The sequence below is a fragment of the Chiloscyllium plagiosum genome, unplaced genomic scaffold, assembly GCF_004010195.1.
Source record: "Chiloscyllium plagiosum isolate BGI_BamShark_2017 unplaced genomic scaffold, ASM401019v2 scaf_500, whole genome shotgun sequence".
In the NCBI taxonomy this organism is placed as follows: Eukaryota; Metazoa; Chordata; class Chondrichthyes; order Orectolobiformes; family Hemiscylliidae; genus Chiloscyllium; species Chiloscyllium plagiosum.
Genome location: NW_025212145.1, coordinates 14,496 through 25,268, shown reverse-complemented (window position 1 = coordinate 25,268; position 10,773 = coordinate 14,496). Strand labels below are relative to the sequence as shown.

Here is a 10,773-nt window from a genome sequence, read left to right as displayed (position 1 = left end):
GGGCTGGAGAGGGTGTCAGAGTTCGGGAGTGGTGTAGGGGCCGAAGGAGGTGACAGAGATAGGAGGGGGGTGAAGGAGTTTATAAGAAGAATATCAGGCTGCAAGATGTGAAGGTGATATCTGTCGTTGTGCAAGGGACTGACAGGGGAATGGGATTGTTTTGTTGGAGGGAGCAGCTCAGGAGGTGTGTTCCGTGGAACGTGTGCCTTTGCTCTCCAGGGCTGCCCTTTGACCTCAGGCCTACCTGTGGACACTCTTTGACCAGCTGCTTGCTGAGGGTGGAGGTATCCCTCTGTGGGCTCAACTTTCTGTGTTTCAAACGTTTCCTCTTCGCCACATTCCTCCGAGTCTAGATCAAAATAAAATTCTTCAGTATTTACAGAATTATCTCTGATGTCCAAGCAGAGTGTGACACTGTTAGGCAGTGACGGAATCCTCTTTCGTTCAGGTAGGTTCATGTTAGAGGTGCGTACAGAACAGACACTAACCGAAAGGTTCATGAAATAACAGATTCATCCGCCTGCCTCCTGCTCTCACTCCATCACCATCTCCTTCTCTTCCTTTTCCCTTTGTATTTGTCCAGCTTCACTCTTAAACACATCCATCTATTTCACTTTATATGTTTACAAGGTGTGGGTGTCGCTGGCTGGGCCCAGCATTTATTACCCATCCCTAGTTGCCCCTTGAGAAGGTGAGGCTGAGCTGCCTTCTTGAACCACTGCAGTCCATGTGCTGTCGGTTGACCCACAATGTCCCTTACGGAGGGAATTCCAGGATTCTGAGCCAGTAACATGAAGGAACGGCAATATATTTCGAAGTCAGGATGCTGAGTGACTTGGAGGGGAACTTGCAGGGGGTGGTGTTCCCATGTATCTGCTGCCCTTGTCCTTCTAGATGGAAGTGGTTGTGGTTTGGAAAGTGCTGTCTGAGGATCTTTAGTAAATTTCTGCAGTGCATCTTGTAGATGGTACACACTGCTGCTACTGAGCATCAGTGGACAGCAGATACGAGGGAATACCATTCCCTGCAAATTCCCCTCCAAGGAAATATATCGCCGTTCCTTCAGTGTCGCTGGGTCAAAATCCTGGAATTCCCTCCCTAATGGCATTGTGGATCAACCCACAGCACATGGACTGCAGCGGTTCAAGAAGGCAGCTCACCCCCACCTTCTCAAGGGGCAACTTGGGACGGGCAATAAATGCTGGGCCCAACCAGCGATGGCAACATTCCAGATGCTGGAACCTAGCACTAACAATGCACTTTGAAAAGCAGGAGCATATTTACAGCATGTCAACATGGTGTTATGAAAGGGAAATCCTATTTGATGAATTTATTTTATGTTTTTGCGAATGGAACTAGGTGACAGTCAGTAGATACATTTCCAAAATCCATTTGATAAAGTTCCACACAAAAATGTGAGTAGATAAGATCAGAGATTCAGGGACAATATCTTAATATTGGATAGTGATTGGTTCATGGACAGGAAGTGGAATGTAGAAATAAAGGGGCATTTTCAAGCTAACAAGATTTTTACAAGTGGGATGTTGGAAAGATTTAGCTACATACAATGGAAATTAGAGACATAGTCAATAAAGATAGACAGTAATGTCACTCGTTTGCCGAGAAAAACACTTTGGTGGAAATACAAACAGGAAGGAGAACACCAGGTGACCACAGGAACACACAGACAAGGGAAGGAGAGGAAGGATAATGTGCGAGTGTATTCACTTTTATCATTAGCAGAGAAAAGCAGGAGAGATTTTGGAAGACGTGAAACGTACAAATGTTGAAATTCCAAATGGGTTGGGTGTACCGGAATTCATTGAGGAGAAAGTGAGGTCTGCAGATGCTGGAGATCAGAGCTGGAAATGTGTTGCTGGAAAAGCGCAGCAGGTCAGGCAGCATCCAGGGAACAGGAGAATCGACGTTTCGGGCATAAGCCCTTGTACCGGAATTCAGGAGATTGACATCGTGTAGTAATGTAGGAAAAGCAACAGCCAATCTGCGTATAGCAAGATCCCACAAACAGATGAACGTGACTGGATAAGCTGACTTTTGGGAAAATCAATGATCAAATCAGAGACAGAAATGACTGTCCATGGGATTTCCACGACAGAGAAGCAAGAGGGACCATCACCAGCACGTTCCATCAGAAAAGGTAGTGACTGTCACAGTACAGTGCTCCCTCAGTACTGACTCTCCGACAGTGCGGCACTCCCTCATCATTGACCCTCCGACAGTGTCGCACTCCCTCAGCACTGAACCTCCGAAAATGTCGCACTCCCTCAGCATTGACCCTCCGACAGTGCGGCACTCCCTCAGCACTGACCCCCGACGGTGCGGCACTCCCTCAGTACTGACCCTGTGACAGTGCAGCACTCCCTCAGCACTGACCCCCTGACAGTGCGGCACTCCCTCAGTACTGACCCCCAGACAGTGCGGCACTCCCTCAGTACTGACCCTGTGACAGTGTGGCGCTCCCTCAGCACTGACCCTCGGACAGTGCGACACTCCCCTCAGTACTGACCCTGTGACAGTGCGGCACTCCCTCAGCACTGACCCTCGGACAGTGTGGCACTCCCTCAGTACTGACCCTTGGACAGTATGGCACTCCCTCAGCACTGACCCTCGGACAGTGTGGCACTCCATCAGTACTGACCCTTGGACAGTATGGCACTCTCTCAGCACTGACCCTCCTACAGTGTGGCACTCCCTCAGCACTGACCCTCGGACAGTATGGCACTCCCTCAGCACTGACCCTCGGACAGTGTGGCACTCCCTCAGTACTGACCCTTGGACAGTATGGCACTCCCTCAGCACTGACCCTCGGACAGTGTGGCACTCTCTCAGCACTGACCCTCCAACAGTGCGGCACTCCCTTAGCACTGACCCTCTGACAGTGCAGCACTCCCTCAGCACTGACCCTCGGACAGTGTGGCACTCCCTCAGCACTGACCCTCTGACAGTGCGGCACTCCCTGAGCACTGACCCTCGAACAGTGTGGCACTCCCTCAGTACTGACCCTCCTATAGTGCAGCACTCCCTCAGTACTGACCCTCCTACAGTGCGGCACTCCCTCAGCACTTACCCTTTGACAGATTAGGTGGTAAATTTTATTTTGACATTGTGATGACCTCAAGCTGCCTCAATCCCAGTGTTCCCACTGGAATATCTCTGGTAACATTTTGGGAATGTATTTTGATGGACCCCTGCATTCCATAGACCCACTGATCCCACCCACTTCAGTCCTTTCGGAGAAACAGAAGAGAGAGACAGAAGCAGTTCCATACCGTCACTTTGTTTTCTGCAGGAGCGGAATACTTCGCTTCCATGGGGGCAGCAAGAGAAAGGAGATATTATTAAATGGTTACTAACAGCAGCAAGCACACACACACATACGCACACTGACACAGTGACAGCAACATGCACAACACGCTACACGTGGGAGGACTCACACTGAGCAAGCAGATACACTGGGTACAGTCATGAAATTCACAAGGGGCCATTTACACCTGACAACCTGTTGCACCTGGGGAGTCCCGCATCCTGCACCACCATCCCACCCCCGACTCCCTCCCCTTGTATTCCCCATTGCCTCCCCATCTCCCTCTGGAAACCGCAGACGCTAAACCACAAGAGAGTGTCCATCCGTTGCTTCAGCATCATCTACAAATTCCCATCGAACTGAGACCTACTCAAACACCTCCCATCTTTCAGAATCACAAAAACAATTACACTTGCAGGCATTTTCACAAATTCGGGATGTGACAGTGTCCCAATTTGCACACAGGAAGCTCCACTATCAGCAAAGTGTTCCTGACCTGTTTACCGGTTACTGGCTGAGGGTAAATATTAGCAGGACATGGGGGAGAGGTTCCCCACTCCCTCTCTTCCCACCCATTCGGTTGTGGGATTGTGATCCCAACAAAAGCAAATGGTACCTGAGTTTAACTCCTCGTTTGCGCCACACCCGCTCTGACAGTGCAGCACTCCCTCAGCACTGACCTTTCGACAGTGCGGTATTCCCTCAGCGCTGACCCTCTGACAATGTGGCACTCCCTCAGTACTGACCCACCGACAGTTCTGCACTCCCTCAGTACTGATCCTCCGACAGTGTGACACTCCCTCAGTATTGACCTTCCGACAATATGGCACTCCCTCAGCACTGACCCTCCAGAAATACTGGAGAAACTCAGCAGGTCTGAGGCTTCCCTCCAGAAAGAAACACAGTTAATGTCTCGAGTCCAGTTCTTCAAAAGTTATGATCTGCAACGTGCTGCTCTTAAGATTGTTTATATTGAACTAGAACCCCTGTTTGTCTCTGCACAGACTCTGTCAGACCAGCTGAGTCTCTCCAGCGTATTCTGTCTTATTGCGGGTTTCCAGAATTCACAGGATTTTGCTTTTGTTTGAGTGTGTCAGCTACACTTGAGTAAAGAGTTTCAATTGCTGTTTATAAATCAGAGAACTGCAGGGATGTTCTATTTTCAACATCGTTATATCACAATTAGAGCACAGAAAGAGGCCATTCAGCCCTACTGCTCCGTTCTAGTGCACATGCTCAACACAACACTCCTACTATCCCTCTCAATCTCACCCAATCAGCATTTCCTTTCTGTATCACCTCATTATGTAGCTTCTCCTGGATGTATCCATGCTATTCCTCTTCCCACTTTCCCTGTAGAAGTGAGCCCCCCATTATCACTTCTCCCCATGGGAGCCCAGTCTCCAATTCTTTCCCCCCATACCTCCCTTGTGGGAGTGAGTCTCCCATTCTCCCCCACTCCCTGTGGGAATGAGACTCCATTCTCCCCCACTCCCCGTGGGAGTGAGTCTCCCATTCTCCCCCATTCCCCGTGGGAGTGAGACTCCATTCTTCCCCACTCCCTGTGGGAATGAGACTCCATTCTCCCCCACTCCCTGTGGGAGTGAGTTCCCCATTCCTTGTGGAATGATATCTCTGCTGAATTGGTGATTGGATGTATTCAGGCTGTCCCTTGCTGAAGGATCTTGCCTTGGTGCCTTCCCCAAGGGGAGCAGCTTTCCGGGCACTCTGTGGGATAACTATCGACTGGGATGTGGGGAGTAACTGCAGTCTCCCAAGTGTCCCGTGGGATTGTTTCTCTCCAGCTGGGGAGTGCGGAATGGGCATCAGCTGTAACACACTTGCCCCTCAGCAGGGTACCACTTCCTCAGCTCTGCCCTGGGAGGGTGAATTCCAAATTTAAACATCTCTTATGAGTCACCTCTCACTTTCCTGTGGGCTGTAGGCTTGGGGTGTTGATAACAATTATGTGAATCCCTTTAGCACCTTCAATGGGATCTCTGTATCCAGTTTATTAAAGGGGAACAAATTCGTCTCATTGTTCACGGGATGAGGGTGTCTCTGGCTGGGCCAGCATTTATTGCCCATCCCTAATTGCCCAGAGGGTGGGTAAGTTCCAACCGCACTGCTGTGGGTCTGGAGTCACATGGAGGCCAGACCAGTTGAGGATGGCAGTGTCCTTCCCTAAAGGGCATTAGTGACCCAGATGGGGTTTTCTGACCATTGGCAATAGATTCCTGGTCCCTCTCACTGACACTAGCTTTATATCCTAAATTCAGGAAAATCGACGTTTCGGGCAAAAGCCCTTTGTGTTCGAAATGTCGATTTTCCTGCTCCTCGGATGCTGCCTGACCTGCTGCGCTTTTCCAGCACCACTCTAATCTTGACTGATCTCCAGCATCTAGGAGAAAGTGAGGACTGCAGATGCTGGAGATCAGAGCTTAAAAATGTGTTGCTGGAAAAGCGCAGCAGGTCAGGCAGCATCAAAGGAGCAGGAGAATCAACGTTTGATTCCTGAAGAAGGACTTATGCCCAAAATGTCAATTCTCCTGTTCCTTGGATGCTGCCTGACCTGCTGCGCTTTTCCAGCAACACATTTTTAAGCTCTGATCTCCAGCATCTGCAGTCCTCACTTACGCCTTGTATCCTAAATGTGTTCAATGAGCCCTCACACAGAGGCTTGAACCCATGTCCCAGAAAGTTATCTTGGGCTCGAATAAAAACAGAAAATATTGGAGAAACTCAGCAGATCCGGTGGCCTCTGTCTAAGAGAGGAAACCATGTTTGAAGTCCAGGAAGGGGTTTTGATCAGAAACCCACGTCGATGATGAGGTTAGATTGAAGCAGTTGGGAGAGAAGAAGGTCGAGAGGGAGATCAGACAGAGGTTCTCAACATTATGAGCAGGGCAGAATAGATAGCGAGGGACTGCTCCTGCTCACAAAGAAGGCAAGATCAAGAGGGGTATTGACTTAGATCGAGGCATAGAGTCATCCAGCAAGGATTCAGGGCCAGGGCCCTTGACTGCCGGGAGGTGCTGACTGAAAGGACAGTACAGACAGCATTCCTAGGAACTTTCCAAAGGGAATTGCAAGATACACAAGGCCCTGGAGGGTTGAGGGGAGACAGGAAAGAGAGAGTAGAACTGGTCAGAGAGTTGTATCAAAGAGCCAGCTCGGATTGATATCACTGAATCCCAACAGTGTGGAAACAGGCCATTTGGCCCAACAAGTCCACACCAACCCTCCAAAGAGTATCCCATCCAGGCCCATTTCCCTACCCTACTACTCTACATTTACCCCTGACTAATCCACCTAACCTACACATCCCTGAACACTATGGGCAATTTAGCTTGGCCAATCCACCCTAACCTGCACAGACCTGGCCCAAATGTCCTTTTTTCTCCATGCAGAGAGACTGTTTTTGGTGTCAGTACGGAGCCCCTACTGTTGTCCTTGTTAGGAGGAGCTCAGTGCCGGGATGGATACCTGCCCCTTTACTGAGGATCCCACAATCCCAGTCACAGCCTGACCCAGACGGAACTAAAATCCCCCTCCTCCGCAAGATTCCACCCAATCCTGCAGCTCCTAGTTAGAGTCGGAACATACCCAGAGATCTTCCAGCAACTCCATCACTTGGAAGTTCTCATCCAACATCAAGACAATCATGCACACACCAACATATACAGAACAGTAGCAGGAAGCCGTTGGATTACTGATGGCTCTTTTGAACATGGGAAACAGGAGCAGGAGTAGGCCATTCAGCCCGTCGAGCTCACTGATGGGATAGTCTGATGATGAACAGCAAGTGCCTACTTATTCCCATTGCCTCCCATCCCCTCATTAGTCAAGATTCCAACTAACACTGCATGGTAAATAATCCGGGATCCCGCCCTCCACCACTCCCTGGGGAACTGGTTCCCACAGGTTCACAACTCTTGGGGAGAAAAACCATCTTCTCCCCATCTTTGCCTCTTATTTTCCAGCTATGTCCCCATGTCCCCATCTTTCACACAACAGGAAGCATTCTTCCCGAATCCACCAGTCACACCCCATCGTGCCTTTGGATGTCTCAATGTCTTTGAAAGGCATAACTCTGAGAGAGCAGCCAATTAATCTCACTGGGCTGTTATCTCCCTCCAACCCTTCCCCTTTGAGCATTTCTGCAAATCTCTCTCAAAAGTTGGAGCACACAGTGTTGGAACACATGTCACAGAGTCATAGCGATGTACAGCACAGAAACAGACCTTTCAGTCTAACCCATCCATGCCGATCAGATATCCTAACCTAATGTACTCCCATTTTGCCAGCACTTGGCCCATATCCCTCTAAATCCTTCCTACACATGAACCCATCCAGATGTCTTTTAAATGTTGTAATTGTACCAGCCTCCATCACTTCCTCTGGCAGCTCATTCCATGCACGTACCACCTTCTGTGAGAAAAAGTTGCCCCTTAGGTCCCTTTTAAATCTTTCCCCATCTCACCTTAAACCTCTAGTTCTGGACTCCACCACCCCAGGGAAAATACCTTGTCTATTTATCCTATCCATACCCTTCATGATTTTGTAAACCTCTATAAGGTCACCCCTCAGCCTCTGACGCTCCAGGGAAAACAGCCCCAGCTTGTTCAGCATCTCCCTATAGCTCAAATCCCCCAACCCTGGCAACATCCTTGTAAATCTTTTCTGAACCCTTTCAAGTTTCACAACATCTTTCCGATAGGAAGGAGACCAGAAATGCATGCAATATTCCAAAAGTGGCCTAACCAATGTCCTGTACAGCCGCAACATGACCTCCCAACTCCTGTACTCAATACTCTGACCAATTAAGGAAAGCATACCAAATGCCTTCTTCACTATCCTATCTACCTGTGACTCCATTTTCAAGGAGCTATGAACCTGCACTCCAAGGTCTCTTTGTTCAGCAACACTCCCCAGGACCTTACCATTAAGTGTATAAGCCCCGCTCTGATTTGTTTTCAAAAAATGTAGCACCTTGCATTTATCTAAATTAAACTCCATCTGCCACTCCTTGGCCCATTGGCCCATCTGATCAAGATTCTGTTGTAATCTGAGGTAACCCTCTTCGCTGTCCACTACACCTCCAATTTTGGTGTCTTCTGCAAACTTACTAACTATACCTCTTATACTCACATCCAAATCATTTATATAAATGATGAAAAGCAGTCGATCCAGCACTGATACTGTGGCACACCTCTGGTCACAGGCCTCCAGTCTGAAAAACAACTCTCCACCACCACCCTCTGTCTTCTACCTTTGAGCCAAGTGTTGGAACACATGTTGCCCATTTATTCTTAATGCTGCTTGGAGACCCCTGCCTTGGCCACCATGTTTTAAGGGAATGGCTCCCCTGGTGGTGACTTTATGGATGTGTGAGGCAGAACCTTGGTCAAAAGCCTCAACTGCATTCCATTCCATCAACCAGAGGAAAGGATATTGTCCCCATTGCTGTAGGATGGCACAGCCCAGAAGAAGACTATTCAGCCCATTGTGCCTGATCTTTGAAAGATCTATCGAATTAACCCCAGAACCCCAATCTCCTCTTCCACCTCAGCAACGCCATTTCTTTTTCTTGTTAGTAATCACATTTTGAATTCTAGAAGTTTTGATTGAATCCATGAAAACATAGAAACATAGGCGCACAGGGACTTTTGAGCATGAGTAGGCCATTCAGCCCTTCGAGCCTGTGGGACCATTCACTTCAATCTCACTTCAACCTTAATTTCCTATCCCCCTCCCGTGATTGTGGACTCCACTCCAGCTCACAGCAACTCGCTGTGTGAAAAGAATAATTCATCTCACACTCCCCTCCCCCGACTCAATTCTCTGGGAATATGAGAAACAGCAGCTAGAGGACAATACTGAGCACCTGTCAGTGCAAACTGCTTCATATGACCTTCCTCATCCACACCCTTTCCAACGTCAATGCAAATTCCACCGAGCTTCTCCAAACGGAACGATATAAATAACTTAAAACGACAAAGAATGGGAGAGCAGGCCGACATGGACAGCTCCTGAGTTTTGAAGACTGAGGGGAATCTCATAGAAATCTATAAAACTCTAACAGGAAGTAGACAAGGTAAACACAGGAAGGATGTTCCTGATGACCAGGGAGTCCCGAACCGGTTGGGGGGGGTCACAGTCTAAGGATACAGGGTGGGCCATTTCAGATGGAGATGAGGAGAAATATCCTCACCCAGAGAGTGGGGAGCCTGGGGAATTCTCTGTCACAGAAAGCGGTTGAAGCCAAAATATTAAATGTTTTCCAGAAGGACTTAGATATAGTTCTTAGGGCTAAAGGGATCAAAGAGTATGGGGGAAAGCAGGAACAGATGACTGAGTTGGATGATCAGCCATAGTCATACTGAATGGTGGAGACGGCTCGAAGGGCTGAATGGCCTACTCTTGCCCTATTTTCTATGTATCTATGTTTCTCCTTCATAGAGCTGGCACAGGGATGATGGGCTGAAGGGTCTCCTCCAATGCCATGAGATGCTTCCATGCTGCGAACAGCATGGGCAGTCAGAGCGAATGCGCACAGAGGTTAAGTACAATGCAACGCACCATGAGTTAGTCGTCCAAACGTGCGGGTAGGGTGCCCAGCTTTCTGTAAGGGAACAACAGGAGGTTAGTGACAGTCACAGGCACTCCAGCAGCAATGTACAGAGCGGTCCCAGCCTCAGCTACTGGGTTAAGGATTCCGCTCTCACTCTCACTGCTCACACAGGTACAAAGGCTCACAGACAACTCACAAACTCCAGCACTCACTTCAGACTCAGAATCATAGGATTACTAAAGTGCAGGAAGCCATTTGGGTATTGTGCCTGTATTGCTTCTATCCCCTAATGCCCTTCTCCTGTCATTTCCCCATCTCCCTGCTCACCATTTCCATCCAGATAACCATCCAATCCCCCTCTTGAATGTCTCGATTGAACTTGCCACCATCTCATTTCCAGGCAGTGTGTCCCACACCCTAACTACTCGCTGGGTGAAAATACTTTCTTCTCACTTGCTTCGTTTGTACATCACTTTAATTCCATGCCCCTCCAATTCTTGCTCCTTTTACAAACAGGAACAGTTTCTCCCGATCTCTCTCTATCCAGTCCCCGTTCATGATGTTGAAAACCTCTATTCAATCTCCTCCCAGCCACCTTCTCTCGAAGAAGAACACTCCCAACTTCCTCAATCTCTCCTTATTACAGAGGTTTCTCATTCCTGGAACCATTCTTGTAAATTGCTCTGCACTCTCTCCAATACACTCTCATCTTTCTGATAATGTGGTGCCCACAACTGTATAACATACTCCAGCTGAAGTCTAACAAGGGTCTTGTACAAGTTCAACATCATCTTGTACACTACGTCCCTGTTCATAAAGCCAAGGATACTGTAAGCATTTTCAGCAAGTAGTTAGGGTCTGGAATGTGCTGCTT

The 10,773-nt window shown here is 48.6% G+C and overlaps 1 long non-coding RNA gene across 2 annotated transcripts; it reads right to left on the bottom strand.

Moving 5' to 3' along the window:
- Nucleotides 1-16: 16 nt before the first annotated feature.
- Nucleotides 17-9,953, bottom strand: LOC122547318. 2 transcript variants are annotated; one of them, XR_006310969.1, is made up of 3 exons: nucleotides 9,908-9,953; nucleotides 3,291-3,320; nucleotides 17-349 (listed from the first exon to the last, which is right to left on the bottom strand). It is a non-coding gene; the product is annotated as an uncharacterized LOC122547318 (long non-coding RNA). The 2 variants fall into 2 exon arrangements; XR_006310968.1 differs by having other exon boundaries at nucleotides 3,291-3,325; nucleotides 9,908-9,937.
- Nucleotides 9,954-10,773: the final 820 nt, after the last annotated feature.